The following is a 20,474-nucleotide window of genomic DNA, read 5'->3' on the forward strand; positions in this document are numbered from 1 at the left end:
GAGACCTCATCTGGCTCTTCTACGTTCTCCAAGTCCTAGCATTTTTATTCCTGCATAAATACTAAGTCAGTAAGCTCATGACTGCATACCGTTTTGAGCCTGGAATGGAAAAATGCTGTTTCCTCACATAAGAGCAGTGTTGGAGAAAATACCAACCACAAAGAAAGCTGGAAGCTTGGAGTTTCCTGAGAAGCTGCATGAATGAGCCCTGTAGGCTTTTGCCCTCCAAAGAGGATTAAGTGAAAATAAGTATTCTACTTTTTATTGGCAATGGGAATCTCAGCTCTGTAAAGGAGTGTATTTGAAAATAGCTGATTACTTTTCTCCTCTTAAAATCATCCCCAAGTTATTCAACACATTTAGGAACCACTATCACTTTTTGTAGAACCATCACAAGAGGCATCCCTATCAAATTGAGATTAACGTTTGACTGATGCAGGAGAAACCTAGAACAACCCATAGCCTCATGTATGAAACTGACACAACCTCCCCGGAGTGCCCTCCAGGGGCCTTGCTGAGAGTTGAATGTTCCTGTCTGTGGGTGAACTCTGAGATGATGCCTCTCCCTGATAACAAAGGCCTTGTTTAGGAGCAACATCTAAATTACTTTAACTTCCACACATCATTCAACTTCTTTCCTAACTTATCAGTACTCCCTTAGTTCTAGCCCCTTCTCTTCTCCAGGTTTCCATGTCAGCTGCCAAGGTGACACTTTGAAAATCAGAACCATTGCTACAGTCATGTGAGCCCTGTGGTTTAACTCCATCATCACCTCTAGAAAGAGGTGTGGCAGTCTTTCTCCTTACTTCTTTCCTGAATTCTAATCCAGGTCCCACACAACAGAACTTCCAACAGGTTAGCCACAGAGCTCTAGTCTTGAGAAAGTCCAAGGACAGTGCTCAGGCCCTGAGCTAAAGCCCAGGACTGGCAAAAAACCAATGCATTGGATAGGTAGGTGGATGAATGAGAACATAAGTGCATCATAAGTAGGCAGGTGGACAGGTGAGTGGATGAAGAGGAAGAAGGAGAAAGGAAGGAAAATGTGTGAGTATGTAGATGGGTGTGTAAATGAGTTGAGAGGTAGAAACATGACTTATAGATATGTTAATGGATAGGTGGATGGATGATAGAGGGTTGGATGTATGTATGGGTGGATGGATAGATGGATGGATGGATGGATGCGTAGATGAATGGTGTCACTTCCTTGGTCAATACAGTCAGCAATTTACACCAGGATTAAATTTACATTTCTTACCATAGCAGAGAAAGCCATCCATGTCTACCTACTTATCCCTAGTTCCAGCCTTTTGGTATTTAGAAAAATGTAGGTCGGTAGTAGAAACAAGGAAAAGGTCTTCTAATGCCTCTCAATCTCACACTCTCATACTCTCTAGCAAGCCCTCCTTATGTTCCAAGGGAATTTTAATTCACTATTTACTATTCAGTAATACTATGGTTTTGTCTAAATAAATGTTAACTTTAGAATACTGATAAATTGCAAATGGTTTGTATTTGGTAGAATGAATTTGTACAATCCAAAAGATAAGCAAACGTTATAGTTTTATTGTTAGATACGATCTTAATCGCTAACATAATTACCTTTCTGCATTCCTTCTCTCCTTGACAGTAGATTTCAGGCTCTTATTTCCTCCCTGCAATCAGTTTTGCCTTTACGCTTGTTCCCCTTCTTCAATGTGTTACATCAATCTTTGACACATGCTCAGTATATATTTTTGGATACCATGTTTGACACTGAATTACTAATACTTATGTAACCATTTCGCTCTCTCCTAGCTCTGTAATATTTGCTCCATTTGGTAGTACAACATGTCCCTTATCAACCCTACCCACTAATCCAGACATATTTTTTCTCAAGTTCATCCCTGTAGGTTAAACTAAATGTCATCTCATTTCGTGGCCTTTCCTGATACACTCCAACACAAGCACACAGACAGACATATACACACACCACTCTAAAATATAGCTTTCCTTCTGTGTCGTAAGATTAACCAAGGGAGGAAAAATAGGTTAGAGGAAAATGCAACAAGGGCAGGCCCACCAGCCATAAACAAATGCTTAGAAAGACATCTTTGACCAGTGATGGGCATAACACAGCTCCTCCACCAACATAGAAATAAAACAAACAGAAATCCATCTGTTTCCCTGCTTCTGAGAAGTCTCTACTCCTCAGAGGCCAAGCATAGAATCCAAGTGTAGGAAGCAGTGGGGGATTCTTTCTTCAGACACCATCAAGTCATAGTACTCAGCAGAGTTGTCAGTCCATGGCCTCTAGAGCCTGTACTAGGTGCAAATCCTGGATCGGCTGCTTACTATTCTTGTCACCTATGTGAATATGAGCAACCCCCTGGATGTCTCTGGGGTCCCAGTGTCTCCTTCTGTAAAATGCAAACGATTACATATAACTTGTCCTTCATAACTTATAGGGGAAGCAGATGGGTTGAAATAACTGGAGCTCTTGTAAGGAATCAAGGGACATGTAACTGTGATGAGCTATGGTCTTTACTCAATCCTCATGCAAGTTCCTTGCATTTACGTCTTTCTAGAGTCAGCTAGGCCCACTCAGAGTGATGGGAACCTGAATAAATGGATAGGACTTTGGTAGTAGCACACATTTGAAACACTTGGTGAACAACTGGAAATCCCAAGTGACAGTGGCAATCTCACATGTGGCTGCTGTCCATTTCCATTCCCAACCTGAACTTGATGGCTAGGCAAAGCTGTGGATGCTTTCTATGTATCAGTGAAACACAGACTCGGAGGTAAAGGGCTGTTTCAAATCACTATTCATCTTTTCATTACTGTCACATTGCATTGATTTTTGCATTGATGTTTTTCAACATTTTCAAATGAGACACTTACTTAGGAAGCTCCCAGAGCCTAACATCTTCTCAATTAAAACAAAAACAAAAAGCAAAAAAAAAAGCACATGGATTTCTTTCTCTTCTCAATTTTAATTTAAAAAAAACAAGTCATCTGTGATGTGTTTAGAAAATGTTAAATAATATAATCAACTTGGATTTTATTACAAAGATGGTATTTCTAGAAGTGCCTGTACAAAATTACAGGATTTGTGAGACCTCTAAGTGCTAAGCTTTCTGGAAAACACACACTCTAGAATTCATAAGAGTCAGAAGGACTCACAGAGAACATGCAAGCCAGAAAAATCTTTGCTAAGAATAAATTCGAGGAAAACAAACAGATATGCCGGGATCATTTTGGCATTCAAGAAAATTAGTTTTTGGAGTTTTGGAGAGTAAACCCAATTTTACCTACTAGTTAATAAATAGAAAAAAAAACAGCAATGAAAACCCTTAAGCTACTTTTTGCCATTAAAATAGTTACTGATAGTTTGTGTGAGCAGAAATAATGTGAAGACAGCTTTGTAATCACAGATCATGGAAGCTGATACAAGGTTTCCCTTTCCAAAGCAGGTAGCTCATTGCTAATTGAGAGAACCAGTTGGGCGGGGAGGGCGGGGAGGGCGGGGAGACTGGAAGGAGGGAAGGATACTCAAAGGCTTGAAGACCAAAAGAAATATGGCCCACATGAGCTTACAAGCTGTTACAGGGCTGAGCCAGGACAGAAGCAAAGGCTAAATGGTTTCCTGACCCATTCTGATATTCCTTGCTGAAGGGTAAAAATTCCAAAGCTCTGGCATTCAGAAACAGGAAATCCACAGATTTGCTGGCTGGTACTCCATTCAAATGGAAGTCACAGCTAAGGATAATGGTCCATGTGCATCCTGAAGAAAGCATGTTGTTGCCTGATGTTGGTGATACACACTTGCAATCCTAACTTCTCAGGATGCAGAGATGTGAGGATCAGAGTTGGAAGCCAGCCTAAACAGAAAAGCCTGGGAGGTCCTTATCTCCAATAAATCTGGGAAAAGTCAAAAGTAGAGGCATGGTTCAAGAAACAGAACACCATCCTTGAATAATAACCAATGCAACCACAATGCTCACAAGTCAATATGTTGGAAAAGATCTTTGAAGGGAAGGAGGGAAAGTGGGAAAAAAAGCAAGGGAGGTGGCAACAATATTCAATACAAAATGTAGTTACTACCTTATGTATGTAACTGTAACCATTCTATATATCACCTTGTCGTTAAAATTAATTTTTTTTAAAAAAGCTAATATTGGCATAAGAACGAAAAAAGAAAAGAAGGGAGGAAAGAAGGAAGGGAGGGAGGGAAGGAAAGAGAAAAAGAAGGAAAGGAAGGAGGGAAGGAAAGAAAGAAAGGAAGGAAGGAAATGAGGGAGGGAGGGAAAAAAAAGAGGGGAGGGAAGGAAGGAACGAAGGAAGGAATGAAGGAACGAAGGGAAGAGGGAAAGAAAAAAGAAGGGAAGGCAACAAAGAAAGATAAACTGCTTTTTTCTCCTATGGAAAATCATGACCAGAATCAGATTCAGTGGGCTGAATTCTCTGCTGGCTGCTGGACTTGAAGTTAGGACAAAAGGTGATACACATACACAAGCATCACATTAAAAAAAAAATCTGGCTTGGCCCAACCCACTGAACTGCCTTTTTATGACCCTACAAAGCACTTTAACGGGACATGTAGCAGGATAATAAGTAGCTTCCAACTTTACTAACCCAGTTCCCACATGGAAGGTGCCTGGGAGCTCTCACTTGGCTCACCCCTATCTGGGTGCTTTCTCCTTCTTGATGGAATTCTATCTTCCCCCCTACACTTCAATTCTTTCCGGATCCAACAGCAGCAAGGAGAGTATATGTCTAACTCAACATTTCTGGAAGCACCCAGCCCTTCTTTGCCAGCATGAAGCAAGGCTGGATGTAGGAGTGAAGTCTAGTCACATCCTTTGTAGCTGAGACAACACTGACATCTTGTGGTCTAGAATCCTGTCTGACCCAAGCATCACAGGCCAGAGCAGAACTAGCCCTGCCAGATACACAAGTGGGATTAATTAGTCCTGCATCACCCACACCTTAGTGGTACGCAATCTATAAGACACTCAGATAACCAACAATGTGCACATACTGAAGGATGCAGAAAACACACAGCATCTGACCTGACATGCCCAGTCTCAACCAAGTCAGTGTGCAATAGATGGGGACCTTCTGAAGGCAGTTAATAAGGAGCATGCAGATGGAAGGCAGTGATCAAAGCACTATCTATAGTCTGGGTGATGTCTGTGAAACCACAGGACAGAGGGATACACAAACATCTCAGGAATAGGGTAAGGATTCAGAAGTGACTGTGGGTCAGAATCATAATGATTATATAGTAATCAGTTAAGTGGGAACATATAAGTCCTAATTTCTTTAAAACTTTTTTTATTATCTGCAATCGTACAAAGATATTTGAATTTAACACGTCAGTTGATGAGTACAATGCACGCTGACCTAAACATCCCTTCCATAGTTCACTCTCATCTCTCCTATCCCATCCAGCCCCTGCAGTTGTGTGGTTCCATTTTCACATACATTCTGAATATTATAAAGTAAGTGCTAATTTCCCATCCCCACAAAATATATCCAATGTGCAGGTTGAATATCCAGGGAAATAATGCTCATGGTTTGCTTAGGGAGAGGCAATATGAGAAAGGACAAATGAGGGGATTGTCAAAAACCAAAGACCATCTGGAAATAGTCTTAAATGCCAGAATAAAGGGACCAAACTGTACCCAGTAATAAGGAGTCACATAATAAGATGATATTTAAGAAGAAAACGTTAGAGAGGGTCAGGACAGGTATTTTCTCTCATCTGTGGTAGTAACATCTAAATCTAAATATATGTGAAAACACATACAGGATCACATGCATAGACACACAAATGTGTTCACTGACGTATGGCCCACACAGTGGAGGCTTTCAATGGTGTAACTCTTTAGAATAACTAACTTACAGATTAGCATAATGAAGCTAGGACATTTTTTAAAGTCAGATGAACAAAGAGAGAAAAGGTGGGAGAATGCAGTCATAATAGTTCATTTATGTAAAACTGAGCCATGTGAATTAAGGAGATGGGTAGGGTTGAGAGAGATGATAAAGAACAATGGGAGGAAAACAATATCAAGATGCATTGTACTCCCAGATTGGCATCTCCAATTGAAACTCCTTTGCGCAACTACTTAAATAAACGTGTTTTAAAAAGAAGAAAGTATGTGGCAATGATAAATCGTGAACTAGATGCATAGGACAAAGTGATCATCATTCTAATGTCATCAGGGATAATCCCCAGCGGTAAAGACCATAATATGTATTTGGATGATTTTTGGTTTTCTTTATGTTTCTATTTTAATGACTTTATGTTAACTTTTTAATGCAAGTGTAAGTTGCTTTACATGAAGCAGGTGAACGGTAGAATTTGGAAGCTACTCACTCACTGTGGGGAGTGACTGTGATAGTCATGTTCTTCCATGGGGGAACACCTTTCAAAAAGTCCCATGGGACAAACCAGGCACTAGTGGCTCATCTCCATAATCCTACCTACTCAAGAGCCTGAGATCTGAGGATCAACGTTCAAAGCCAGCCCTGGCAGAAAAATCTACCACCAAAACAGCCAACAGTGGAGCTGTGGCTCAAATGGCAGAGCTCTATCCTTGAGCAAATAAGTGCAGGGATAGCAGCCAGGCCCTGAGTTCAAGCCCCAGGACTGACACCAAAAGAGAGAGAAAGAGACAGAGACAGAGACAGAGAGACAGAGAGACACACAGAGAGAGAGACAGAGAGACAGGGAGACACAGAGAGACACAGAGAGAGATAAAGAGAGAGAGAGAGAGAGAGAGAGAGAGAGAGAGAGAGAGAGAGAGAGAGAGAGAGAGAGAGAGAAACAAAGAGAGATCCCATAGGGGAAAGACTACATAGAAGAATACATGAGGCTTAGGATCATCACTTTTTTAAATTTTGTTATCATCTTTCAAAGCAAACTGGGCCCAAAAGCCCTACTCCAAACAAGGACAAGAATGATCTCTTGAAGGGAAGTGGGTTTGCCATGAACACAAAAATCCACATGAATTTAGGATTCAAACTCGGCTTTTAATTCACCATTCACAATCCCTTCTTCTTCCTTTCCTATTTCCCAACTGGCAGGGTGAGCAGCAGATCACCAGAATACAAGAGCCTATGGATCCAATAAGGCCAGGCACTATAACAGCAGGTCTGCCATTGTGCAGAGGCCAAGGCAAAGGCTAAAACAAACTGCAAAGATTCATCTGGGGGGAAAAATAGCATCTGGATGCCAGCATTTCAGGCAAAGTGCCAAAGTGTAGATCAGAGACAGGACTCATACAGGTCCCTATGGCCCTTTCAGGGGTGTCTGTGATGCCAAAACTATTTCCATAATAATACACGGTAAGTGGGGTATTTGCTCCCTTTCCTGCATGACCATATGGTAGGCTTTTCCAGAGGCAACCTGACAGGGTTACCACAACAGATCAAATGAGGCCCCTGAAATGGTTGTTGGACATTCAAACTTTATTCTATTGATTGTACTTGGAAATGAGGACCCAGCCATCTTCTGCCAAGCCGGATATTAAAAAAAGTTACAATGACATACCAAAGTGCCACCCTTCTTGCCAAGTGTTCATTACAAATGCAATTATTTTTGCATATTTTCATATTTATAACTAATGTGTGGATCTGTTGTTTGAACCAGTTAATAAAAAATGCATTGCAATTTCTCACTTCTAACTCCTAACTGATATAATTGATTTGATACAAGCTACATAGCCAAAATAAACCCTTGGGGTATCCCATAACTTTAAGTTGACAAAGGTCCTGACAGCTAGGCACCAGTGGTTCTTGCTAATAATCCTAGCTTCCCAGGAGGCTGAAATCTGGGGATCAAGGTGCAAAGCCAATTCTAGCAGACAAATCTGAGATTCTTATCTCCAATTAATCTGCAAAAAGAAAACCATAAAAAACAAATCATAAAACCCTGAAAGTGGAGCTGTGGTTCAAGTGGTAGAGCACTAGCCTTGAGCAAAAATGTTCAAAGAAAGTGCCCAGGCTCTGAGTTTCAAACTCCAGGTCCAGCTTGATAACTTAATTAATCCAGTAATACTAAGGATAATAATTAAGTCAAAATTTATAGCCATAGCATTAAAGCACCTAGACAGAAAGAGAAAAAGACAAAAGTCATCAACTGCTGTGTTTACTTCTGAATGGTGGGTTTATAGGTACATGAGTTTGATTTTTTTATCTGTAGTTCATTATTTTCCATAACAAACATGTGTTGCTTTACAATGAAGAACAGGAAATATGTGAAACCTGACTGTGGGAAAACCCTCCCATACCCCGTTTCCTGTGTACTTCCTGTGGTTCTTCTGCAGAGTGCCAAAGCTTTGCTGCAGAAGGAGGGCAGCACAAGCCAGCATTGCTGCAGACATGGGCACCTGGGTTTCCTGTGTCTGTCCTCCTCTTCTCAGCTCGCTCCTCATTTCACCTCAATTTCCTGCAATCCAGACAGGCTACAGAGACTCCACCTTTCCTTCCCCAGACAGTCTGCAATGCTCAGCTCCTCCGCTTCCAAAGCAACACTCAACCTGAAACAAACTGCCAGGTGACAGACAGCTAGGAATGTCAGAAAGCTTTTCCACCTGTATCCTGGCACGAGAAGACAGTGTGCTCTGGGTGCACCTGCCTGAGACAGCAGGACTCTTCCTTCCCTCTTGTCCTCTTAGTGTCCTGCTGTCACAAGTGACACTTGAGCATCTGCACCTGTCGCTCTTTTCTTCCTTTCTCATACACACTTAATCGAGGCTTACTGTAGGGTCACCCCTCCTAACCTAGAAGATAAGCTCCACTGACAATATATTGAATTCATAGAGGGGATCCCTTATGCCTGATTAGATCCTTTCACTTATCCAGCTATATCTTATTGAGGAGGGGTTCTTGTTCCTGAGAACAGTTATTATGTGAGGGGGAACCCAAAATCTAAGCAATGAACCAGTGGTTCATACCTATAATCCTAACTACACAGAAGGCTGCCATCTGAGGATTCCAACTCAAAGCCAGCCCACGCAGACAAATCCAGGAGACTCATCTGTTAACCAGGAAAAAAAATAAGCAAAAAATGGAGATGTGGCTCAAGTGGTAGATTGCCAGACTTGAGCAAAAATGCTAAGGGAAAACTCAAGGCCCTGAGTTCAAGCCCCAGTACCGAAAGAAAGAGAGAGACAGAGAGGACATTTAGTGGAAAACAAACTGCCCGAGTGTAAGAACAGACACAAAATTGGTGTGTTTGAGGACGCAAAATGCTAGGAGCTAGACTTGCTGCTCAAAGCCAGTGGATGTAAGAGTTTCTTCTATTGTCAAAAGATACTAGTTGTAGGGGGCTGAGAATGTGACTTAGTGGTATAGTGCTTGCTTAGCATGAATGAATTCTATTCCTCAGTACCACATAGTCAGATAAGGTCGGAAGAGGCACTGTGGCTCAAGTGCTAGCTTTGAGCAAAAAGGAGCTTAGGGATAATGCCCAAGCCCTGGATTCAAGGCATAGGACTGACAACAAAAAGGTACTATTGTGTCCCCCCAAAAAACTAGAACTTGGACTAGAGATGAGTGTTAAGGTGCAGAAGAGAGAGGCAGAAACAAAATGCTCTGCCTTAGGAATGGGATGGTACACATACAAGCGTTAGATATATTATCTGCCCAGCCATCAGGAGTGTGTGTGTGGGGTGTGTGTGTGTGTATGTGTGTGTGTGTGTATGAACCAATCCTGGGACTGGAACTCAGAGCTTGGGCAGATGGGTATGAGGTCATGACTCTCAACTGTCCCTGTCCCAGGTTCTGATTCCATTCTTAGAGTCCAGCTTTCACCTTGCTTTTGCATTCCATAGGCTTGCAAGAACTAAACCTGATGTATTTTATTTCCCCTTTTTTTGTTAAGGCTGCAGCTTAGTTTCTATTGTGTGCAACTAAAAATGTCCTAAATTACAGAAAGCTTTGTTAAAGTTCTAGCCTGAACAAAGAAAACGGGGTTGATTCCAGAACTATTTGGGAGATATAGTCAATAGACACAACATAGATGCTTTGTGAACCAGCCAAGCTCAATTACCCTACCACCTCCACCTTCCCCTTGTAAGGTGTCGCTAAGCACCCATAGTTTCAAATGGGGAATGTGTTGCTGTTCCCTGACCTAGAAACTTCACACCCATAGGCAGGCACCCAGGAAAGCAAAGACAACCAAAGCTTCTTTCTCCTAAGAAGAGAATAAGACTTGGAAAAAAATAGTGAAGTAAGCCAGACCCAAAGAAGAGTAGATTGCATGGTTTCCTCATTTGTAAGAACTAGAATATGTCTATTGTCTTCTTAACAGGGTATCTCAATAACCCAATTGCCTGGATCACAACACCACATATAATGAAATGTATCCATGAACCCTGAGACATGAAAACTAGAGGTTCTTATTATATCTTGTAAGTAGGGATTTTTTTGTTATTGTTGTTTGTGTTTCTCTTAAATTTCTGTAGCCTGTGTATTGCACATAAGTTTATTTGATGTGTGGAAGGGAAAGGGAATCGCAGAAACTGCAGTACAAAGGATGAACTAATGCAACATTGAGACTCACTTGACACTGTGTTGTATATGAGCAGCTTGGAGGAAGGGGAATAGGGAGAGGCAAGTGGGAAAAAATGAGGGATGGGGTAACAGTGCTCAAAAAAATGTATTCAATATTTGTGTAACTGAAAGTCCCCTGCTCATCACTTTTTCTAAAAAAAAAAATTAAAGAAGAGAACAAAGAGCCATGGCCTCTGCCTCAATACAGACAACAGATGGAGCTAAGCGTCAAGAGCTCATGCCTGGAATATTACCTTCTCAGAGAGCTGAGACTTGAGATTTCAGTTCAGAACTAGCCCAGACACATGAATGTGTGAGACTCTTATCTGCAATTAGTCAACAAAATTAAAACGAAAATGGAGCTGGGGTTTATGTGGTAGAATAAGCTATCCTTAAGCCCAAGAGCTAAGAGCCAGTGCCCAGGCATTGAGTTCAAGCCCTAGTAGCAGCACAGCACTGGAAAAGGATCAGGAGGGGAAAGAGGAGGAGGAAGAGGAGGAGGAGGAGGAGGAGGAGAAGCAGGAGAAAGAGGAGGAGGAGGAGAAAGAGGAGAAAGAGGAGAAAGGGGAGAAAGAGGAGGAGAGAGAAGAGGATAGAAGATAGTTAGATAACCACCCAGATAGGGTTCTAGAAGAACACCGAGATGACATCCGTGTCTTTGTTGCTTCTGGGAGGTGCCAAGCTGTCATAAACACAAGCACCACCACTGCCAAGGACAGAAAGAGACAGCAGGAGCTCTGGGCCAGCAGGGTTGCAGCTGGCCCAGAGACATCTGCACTCCTCCATCTTTGCCTTCCATGAATGTAAATGTCACTCCAAAGTCATTTCTCCCTTCAATTAGAAACTTTCTTATTCTCATTTTCTCTGCCAAGTTCAGAAGCTTGAGAATTTTTCCATTAAATATATATATTTAACTCAGATTTTAGATTTGTTCCAGATTTTTGTCTATTTCATAAAAAGAGAAGAGGGCTCCTCCTGATTCTGTGGTGGCATAACTCGGAGTGGGCACGTTCTGGAAATAAACTCCAAACTAAAGAGAGATGGAGTTTTTCCCAAGATACACAAAGTCCTGCCAGTTCTGGGCCCAAATCCGCATCTCAAGATGAACAGGACAGTTGTGTCAAAGCCTGAATAGAGCACTTGAAGAAGTTCATTCATTCCTAAAGCATCTTCCCCAAGCCCCCTGTCTTGCGTCCTCTGGATTTCTGAGCAGAAGGTACCTCAGTGGCAACCAAGAAAAGATGCCTGCATCCACTCCTACAAGAACACAGTAGGGCTGCTGCAGAATTTCACCCCTAAGATTTAGGAATAATCCATACATAAATGTTCCTCCTCACCAGCAGGGAACTCTTTTTATTGGTTTTTGTTCTGGACCTGGGGCTTAAACTCAACGCCTGAGTTTTTTTGTTGTTCAAGGCTAGCACTCTCCCGTTTGAGCCATAGAACAATTTCTGGATTTTTAAATGGTTAACTGGAGATAAAATAAAATAAATCTCACAGACTTTCTTACCCAGGCTGGCTTCGAAACACAATCCTCAGATCTCATGAAGTTGCTAAGATTAGAGGCATCACTTTTTATGTTTGCAAAAGTCAATCTTTCTCTCTCCACTGGTTCCAAATGGGCTAAGCTACAAGGCCAGTTATTGTTTGTGCAGAAATTATCTCCCTCCCTTTTCTCCCAAAACACTTTTCTAGCTGATGTTCTGTGTTTTTTTGGTTTTGTTTTTGTTTTTTAGAACATCCTCAAAACTCAGAGCAGAAGTGATGGCTCTTTAGAGAGCCACAGTTCCCAAGGAGGAGCTGTGCTGGCTTCCTGATGGCGCTTCTTTGTTCTGTGGAGCTGTACATTCTTTGGCCTCCCTGGGAATGCAGAAAGCTTCTCAGGCTGGTGGCAGCTCTTTTTTAATTTCTCTGCTGCAAATCCTTTCCCTTCCACCCTCACTGAGGTTTATTGAGCCCTCATTTGTCCCAGACATGCCATCGTTCGCACTTTTATGACATCGTTGTTTCTGTCCACTCTAGCACAGTTGAGTTTTTAGGACTCAAAATGTCTTTCACTTCCCACTACCGCCAAGGAGAAAAAGCCACATAAAAAAAGGTTCACACAATGCAGGTCCAGCTTTGTCCAGAAATGGTCAAAATGGCATTGTAGAGTCAGCCACAAACTGGTAAAGAAAAAGAAACTAAAGACAGGGTCCAAATTTCAAAAACTTAGCTCAAAACTAGTCCCCTACTCACCACGATGCATTGGTCAAGGCCTGTAATCGTAGCTGCTCAGGAGGCTGAGATCTGAGGATCACACTTCATAGCCAGCCCAAGCAGAAAAATCCTTAAGACCCTAACTCCAAAGAATCATCAAAAAGCTAGAAATGAAGCGGTTGCTCAAGTGATAGAGCACCAGCCTTGAACAGCAGAGTTGAGGGACAGTACCTAGGTCCTAAGTTCAAGTCCTGGTACTGACAATAAATAAATAAATATTTCCTGATGAGAAACTAACTTCTTTTCTGATGAAGATATGTCCCCATACATAACCACTTCCGTTTAGACAGTCAAAAGGCCTGTACTTATTTTATATCCTGTAGTATTTTGAGAGGTGACACTTTCTTCCATTTCCCCACTGTACCTAAATAGGTGCCATGCTGAGTCCACTGCTCACTATCTGTTTGTCCCCTTTCTCTCTCCAGAGGACACCAGGAAGGGACCAAGACCTTTCCCCAGAGGCTGAAATGAAACAACCCCTGATGAAGATTACCTGCTCCAGAAACACAAGTCCTCCAGGAGAAGAGCTAGACTAAATAAACAGACAAGCTGGTGACACTGGCTCACCAGCACACAAGGCAGCACACAATTTACAGGAGCCCTGCCCCAAAAATCAGTATTAATATATATTACATATGTATGCAATACAGTAGAACAAAAATATTCTCTTAAGACAGATTGTATGCTTGTTTCTGTTGCAAAAAGGGGATTGTTTTCATGTACAGAACATCACATAGCATCTTAGCAAATTTTGGATTGTCTCCTCATTCATAGTTTCCTTGTCTTTCTGAAAGGCTTTACTTACACTCCCTGAGGAGCAAGACAACTCATTGAGAGACATTTACAGACTGTGGCTGAAGACATATTTAAAAGTTTCTTTCCCCTGCCATTTATCTGTGCAGCATATTTCTTTGTTGCCTGAGCTGCTTGTTTATCGCCTTAGCTATTTGTTTGTTCGTGGAGGAGAGTGCCATTTTGTGAAATGACGTCTTAAATTTAAATCTTAGAGAGAAAATATCACTCCCTTTTGTCTGGATTCATGGTTTTCAAGATGTCAGTGTCACTGCCAGCTGCAAACATCTGTCTGCCCACTGACTTTGGGCTGAAAGGTCACCCAGAGTTATGCCACTTGGTTTTCCTGGGGGCGAGTAGGGGTTCTCAAGTTGTACAACAGACAGGCCAGCCCCCAAAAACACAAAGGAGGAAGAAGAAAGAAGAAGTGTGTGTGTGTGTGTGTGTGTGTGTGTGTGTGTGTGTGTGATACGTAGTGTGTGGTATATGTATGGCATGTATAGTGTATGTGATGCATGTGGTGTGTGTGTGTGTGTATGGTTTGTGTGTACATAGGATGAGCAAATGTAAGTGAAAACATGTGCAGGACATATGAGTATTGTATATGTGGTGTGCAAATATGTTGGGTGTGTGTATACAATGTATGTTTATATATCACATATGTGAGTGATGTGCTAGTAATATAGCAACTATCACTTGATTTCCCCCTTCTCCTCCATGTTAATGTTGTACCTTGCCATCGACCTTTAAATATATAGAGATATGTTTCATATATACTATATATTATAATATGTAAATATTATATGTATTAGAAATTTATAGATATTTAACATTTAGCAAGGATGAGATAACTTTATGGTGAATATGGAGATTCCCGTCACATGTTATTCTCATTATGTCAAATGGTTTCAGAATAAGTCCAGTGTATCTCAGTGGCTCTGTCCAGTTCTATAATCTGAAGCTTCTCTCTGCTGTGTCCTGGGGAGTGATTGGGGATCCGAGGATCGCCGCCTCCGTGGTCAGGTGGAGCTCCCTTTTGTCTTCATCATCTACCCTGGAGAAGATGGATGTGATTACACACAGGCCTCGCTCCCTGCCGAGACCCTGATGGGCAGCTCCTACCCCAACACCAGGCTCACTTGATTGTGAGCTTGCAGTGCATTGGGCAAAGGTTTGTTTAGTTTGCAGGCCATTTGAGTGAAATGGGCCCGGCTTGGCACACAAGGCCAGATGCTCTCTCAAGGGTTGTCGATGTAATATCACTCCGAGTGCTCTCCCTCCTATCTGCGTTCTTACCCTTTGCTCCATCTTGCTTCAGGCCTGGCACAGGTGAGACACCTGCCATTGCTGACAATCTCTGCTGAAGTGGTTGATAATGGAGTTTGGTGTCAGGATGGACAGTGTGTGGGAGAGGGAAAGACTTTAGGCAGAATAGAAGACTTCCTGCCCTGTCAGCATGACCTAACGCCATGTTAGGGTCAGATGCATGAAGGACAATGAAAGGTAGATATACCAACGTGTGGGCTTCCTCACCAGACTCCTTGCTCCTCCTAAGAAACACAAGGGAGCGGCTGCTTTGTGAGCAATGCTGTTAGGAGGAACTTCTGCCAGCAGAATCTGACAGTAGCTGAGGTTTCTGTGTCAAAAGTGCCTCAGGAGAAGTACATGGCCTCTATCTCTTGAAGTCTCTGCCTGGAGCTGTCAGCCACAGGCTTTTACTGAGAAAAAAATTGTGGGGTCTAGCAGGCACGAGACCCAGGAACAGAGGTTGCTTTCAGCCTGAGGACCCTAGATGGACTAGCTCTAGTAAGAGTGCTTCCTGTAGTTGGAGGTAGTCCTGCCAGGAAGCTGAAACCACACCGAGATTTCTCTACAGACATTTCTTTGCATGCCATGGACCATATAGTAAGTTTCTTGGGGAGTTGAGTTGGTGTTTATATGTTTCCAGAAGTCCTAGCTGTCAACAAGCACTCTTGGCTTCTACCTGGGAGGTGTTGTCTGCCCAGAGGGCAGGAAGAAGTGCCGGGGGGGGGGAGGGGGTAGGCAAACAAGCACTGGTAACTCCATTATGCATGCACCCCCAAGCATTATTGATTTCATCCTTTTCAGAGTAGAACCTACACATAGCATGTATGTACACCACACACAACACACAAGACCATACATGAATATTACATAGGATAAATCATGGACAAAACCCACATCAGCTCTACTCTTGCCAATGGACTCCTGAGCCTCTCACCTTCAAGCTCAGATAACCCTGTGGTTCCTGTGCTACTACATTCTACCCTACATTCTGAAACTGAGACCTTGATTTTGTCATTAAGAAGTCACTTATTTGGTTTAAATGATGGTAGTGACAGATGGGAATTGAACTGAGCATGTGGGTGCTGTCACTGTGCTTTTTTTTTAAAAAAAGGAAATTTATTGTTACTATAAATGGGATATGCAAAGCAGTTACAGTTACATAAATCAGGTAATGAGTGCACATCTTGTTGGATAATACTCCTTGTGCTTTTTTACTTTTTCTTTTTTTCTTCTTTTTTTTTTGCCTAAGGCTAGTGTTCTACCACCGAGCCACAGCACCACTTCCACCCTTTTGGTGATGAATTGGAGGTAAGAGTCTTCTGGGCTTTCCTGTCCAGATTGGCTTTAATCCTCAGATCAAAGACTCCTGAGTAGCTAGGATTACATGTGTGAGCCAACAGCACCTGGCTGGATTTTTTTTTCTAATGCTTACATTCGGCAAAATAAAAGGTGCATCACCCAAGCTTGGTATGTAAGATTTATTTTTAGGAATCTATCCTTCTGCAGATCAGATCTGAGAATTTCCAATACAATAAAAATTGTGTGGCGGGGGGGGGGGGGTCGGGAGATTGGTCTAATGGTAGAGTACTTGCCTAGCATGCACGAAGACCAGGATTCAATTCCTCCATACCACATACATAGAAAAAAGCCAGAGGTGGTACTGTGGCTCAAGTGGTAGAGCTCTAGCTTTGAGAAAGTCCAAGGACAGTGCTCAGGCCCTCAGTGCAAGCCCAAGACTGGCAAAAAGAAAATGTATGTGGACTTGAACTACTACAGTCATGGCCAGAAACTGCAAGCTGACAGTCAGCTGGTTGCGTGCTCTAGGGTACATTTGCTGTTTCTATCATAAGAAGGGAACATGTTTTCACTTATTTATGGGAAATTTTTAGCTAAACTTCTCAGATTCTTTTGCCTAATTTACGTGTAGATATCATCTCAACTTTTTGCCCAGGTGTAAAAGAAACTCTTTCTATAAAAGGGACAAATAAAACATTGGAAATGCAGGGAGTCAGCCACTGTCCCACACATAGAGGAGGAGCTCCAACCTACACATATTGGTCATGGAATGTCCAGTCTCAGAATAACAACCATTTTCCTGCCAAATTTATTGAATCTCTAATAAAGGGGAGGCATGGCATTTAATCTGTTTTCATTTTCAGAGAGCTGGATATCCCCAGGGCTGGAAACATTGCTACATTGCTGCTTGAATGAAATCATAGCAAGACTCACATCACTGATGTGTTGTTACTTGGCGCTGTTTAACTTCAGTGGAGGAAGAAGGGACCGGATGGGGGGATGAAGGGAGGATGAGGGGAAATTAACAGAATAAGAGAAAGGAAGTCAAAGAGTAGAGGGAAAAAAGATGGAAGAGGAGGGATGGACAAGAAAAAAGGAAAGAAAAGCACGAAAAAAGGAGGAAGGACTCACCTCACTTCTAGGGTTCTTCAGTAATCCAAGTGGTAATACAGATTGCGAAGGAAAGTCCTATCCACTGAGTGGAGACCTGTAGAACACCACGGATCAATTGAACATCAAGGACCCTCTGAGGTAGGTGTTAGCATTGTAGTTCATAGATAGAAATGTCAGGTTTGATTTATCCAAGGTCACCCAGCTAGTCAGAGGCAACATCAGAACCCGTTTCCATTCTATCTCAAGGCATACCACTGCATTGGCAGAGTGTCACCTGCACAGTTCAAAATGGCCTAGTTCATAAAACAGAGTCAATATATACCAGGCAATTAAGGCTCCAACCTTACTGTTACTTTTATGTTGGGAAAAAATATAGTGTTTTGAAGCTTTGAAATGATACCCTGTTCAGGAACAAAGGATATACAGGTAATTCCCCAGTCCCCAGGGTCCTGACAACCCACACAATGACAACAGAAAAGAAAGTCTAAGCTAATACTTTCTTATTAGTGAGGACAGTGTCAAAACTCCACAGAGTAGATGTCTAATAATTCCGATTCCAATATCTGACTTAAGGTTGAGCCCAAGCCGGTCTTCCAATTACTTCATATGTTATAAAGCAAATCTATGTCACAAAGCAAATCCAATAGCCAATGAGGTGAAATTTTTTTTCCTCCGGAGACATTTTCCAGCTTCTAAATGAAGAAAATTGTAAACTAGTCTGTCAGTCTGTTGCAATCAACCATGAGTTAATGTGCCTGGTCTGTGCACATCGACGGCTACTCTTCATGGAAGAGAAATAACCAGACAACATTCAGTATCTCCTAGTAGCAGTCACCTATCACCTTTGCTAACAAATCTCCTCTGAATCCCATACTGCCTTTGGATCTATTTACAGGGAACACAAGGACAGGAACATGTAATCAATGATTGTTTCTCTTATTATTGTCTGGTCATCATGCAATGACCACCCTCAGGTGATACAGAGGAACTCTCTACAATATACACTGGAGTGTAATTGGAAAGTGCCAAAGGAGATTTCCCACTTTGCACATTGTCTTTAGTGAATGATGACCCTGCCAGCAAAGCAACAAGGTGCAATAGATGTTCCTCCTCCCTCAAAGGAAACCTAAGAAAGCTGTGAGTAGAGAAAAAAGCTTAGTACATGCAAATATAGCTGGGTGATTGTCCTATACCACATTAATATTGGCTTCTTTTAATAGAATTAGGAACTAAAACCTAAAGACACCTGTGCAGATGGAGGTGAGCCACAGAGAAGCAACACAGAGAGTTGGTTTTTATGTATGTATGTATTATGTATGTATGTGTTTATTTATTTTCATCATCAGGGTGATGTACAGAAATGCTACAGTTACATATATAAGGTAGTGAGTTTATGTCATCTCAAACATGCTTATTCCCTCCCCTGTTTTTCTCCCACTTTCCCTCTCTCCCTAGCCCCCAGCCAAGTTGTAAAGTTCATTTACAACATACTGTCTTGTATCACTGTTGACACTAGTTCACCCTTTGTCTCACCATTTTGTTGGTTCCCTTGTCACTGTATGTGATTTTGGCACCTGGTATATTGTCTATATGGTTATTTGAATTAGGGAAGGAAAGGGAAACAACAGGGACAGTTTTGATTGGAATATTCTGGCATTATGAAGCAAATACCGTAGCTGGATGGTGGGAGATACAGATGCACCCAATTTACTCTACTCCTCAGTGGTGGGTAAGTTCAACATTTTTTGGTCACATGGAAGGACAGCAAGATTATTGGAGGAGCCAGTCTGCCTTGCCATGAGAAACTCACTCCCACTAGAATCACCAGCATCATGAACTCCACTGTCCGGGCAGCACTTCCTCTACATGAAGCTGATGGGTATGAAGATAGATTCACAAGCACTGGGTGACCAGGATCCAGCCAGCAGGATAAACTACAGATAACAACTGTCCAGGAGTTTTCCCTATTTTAAGTCTTCTTTCTCTGCAAATCAAACTTGTTGGCCAACATATGTAGTCATTCTTTCTGCTCTCCTCAGCTCAATCTACAGATCAATGTTCTGCCTTGTGACTGCCAGAATGTTAAACACTCAGTCTCTGTTGCATGTATGTAATTGTTCATGTCAGCAAACCTTGGGATTTATAGTATGACAGAAAGAAGACCCAGAATGAGGTTAACAAAGGTGAACCTCCTTCAGTGAGGTTGGCAAAGGTGAAATAAGAACTCAACAATCCAGAATTCAAACTGAAAATATCACTAGAAATTCATGATACATTTCAGTAAAAAATGGGTATGTGTTTCCTGCCTCTGTTTGCTCCCAATGTCTAGAAATAATAGTCAACTCCACACCAATGAGCATCTAAAGTTCTCTGCGGATTATCTCCAAATGCCATTTTCTATGAAAGGAGCCAGATTCCTAGGAGACATGACACATTCTAGATAGAGCAAGGCACAAGGAAGATGAATGTACCCCATCAGGAACCTAGAAGTCCATTGGGCTAAGATATGACCATTTTAATATCAGTAAGGAGAACAGTTACAACAAGTTGAAGCATATCAAGTATGAGAGTATGACAAGTTGATATAACTATCAGATTAGCTTCAACACACAAGTTCATGGTGATATGTAGTAGAAGAAAATAAAAGCCATTGACTATCTTTAGAAGACATTACAGCATTCACTTATTGCTTTGAATAAAGAGAATCAGTCGTCCATTCTCCTTTCTACTTTAACTACATGGCAGAGTAATTTAGTAGCCAAGGAGGTGAAATGTCCCTTTGTAGACATTTTCTAGCTTAGACATGAAGAAGTTGGTAAACTAGAGTGTTAGCATGTTGCAAACAACTAATCAAGGAAGAAAAACAATCTGGTATTACATGTCTCCTAATAAAAGCTACCCAACAAATTTCCCTGAGTCTGGTGTTGCTGCTAGATCTATTAAACATACTACACAGATCAGGTGATCAGTCCCATGAGGATGGTCACAGCCAAACAGACTGGAAACTGCTACAAGAGGGATAGTCAAGTTTCTTTCGTAATGAAATATTGTGAATATAAAATGGTGACTCAATCTTCAGCTGTAAGGTTTCATTGCATTCTAACTCAAATAAGTTACAAAAAATTAAAATAAAAATCACCTGACAGACACCACCTCATACC

At 41.8% G+C, this 20,474-nt stretch overlaps 1 long non-coding RNA gene across 1 annotated transcript; it reads left to right on the top strand.

The window, feature by feature from the left end:
- Positions 1–11,145: 11,145 nt before the first annotated feature.
- LOC150039041 (uncharacterized) lies at positions 11,146–13,476 on the top strand. The gene is made up of 2 exons (XR_016534542.1): positions 11,146–11,761; positions 13,230–13,476. It is a non-coding gene; the product is annotated as an uncharacterized LOC150039041 (long non-coding RNA).
- Positions 13,477–20,474: the final 6,998 nt, after the last annotated feature.

This window comes from Megascapheus bottae, unplaced genomic scaffold (assembly GCF_031878675.1).
Source record: "Megascapheus bottae isolate mThoBot1 unplaced genomic scaffold, mThoBot2.hap1 HAP1_SCAFFOLD_50, whole genome shotgun sequence".
Lineage (NCBI taxonomy): Eukaryota > Metazoa > Chordata > Mammalia > Rodentia > Geomyidae > Megascapheus > Megascapheus bottae.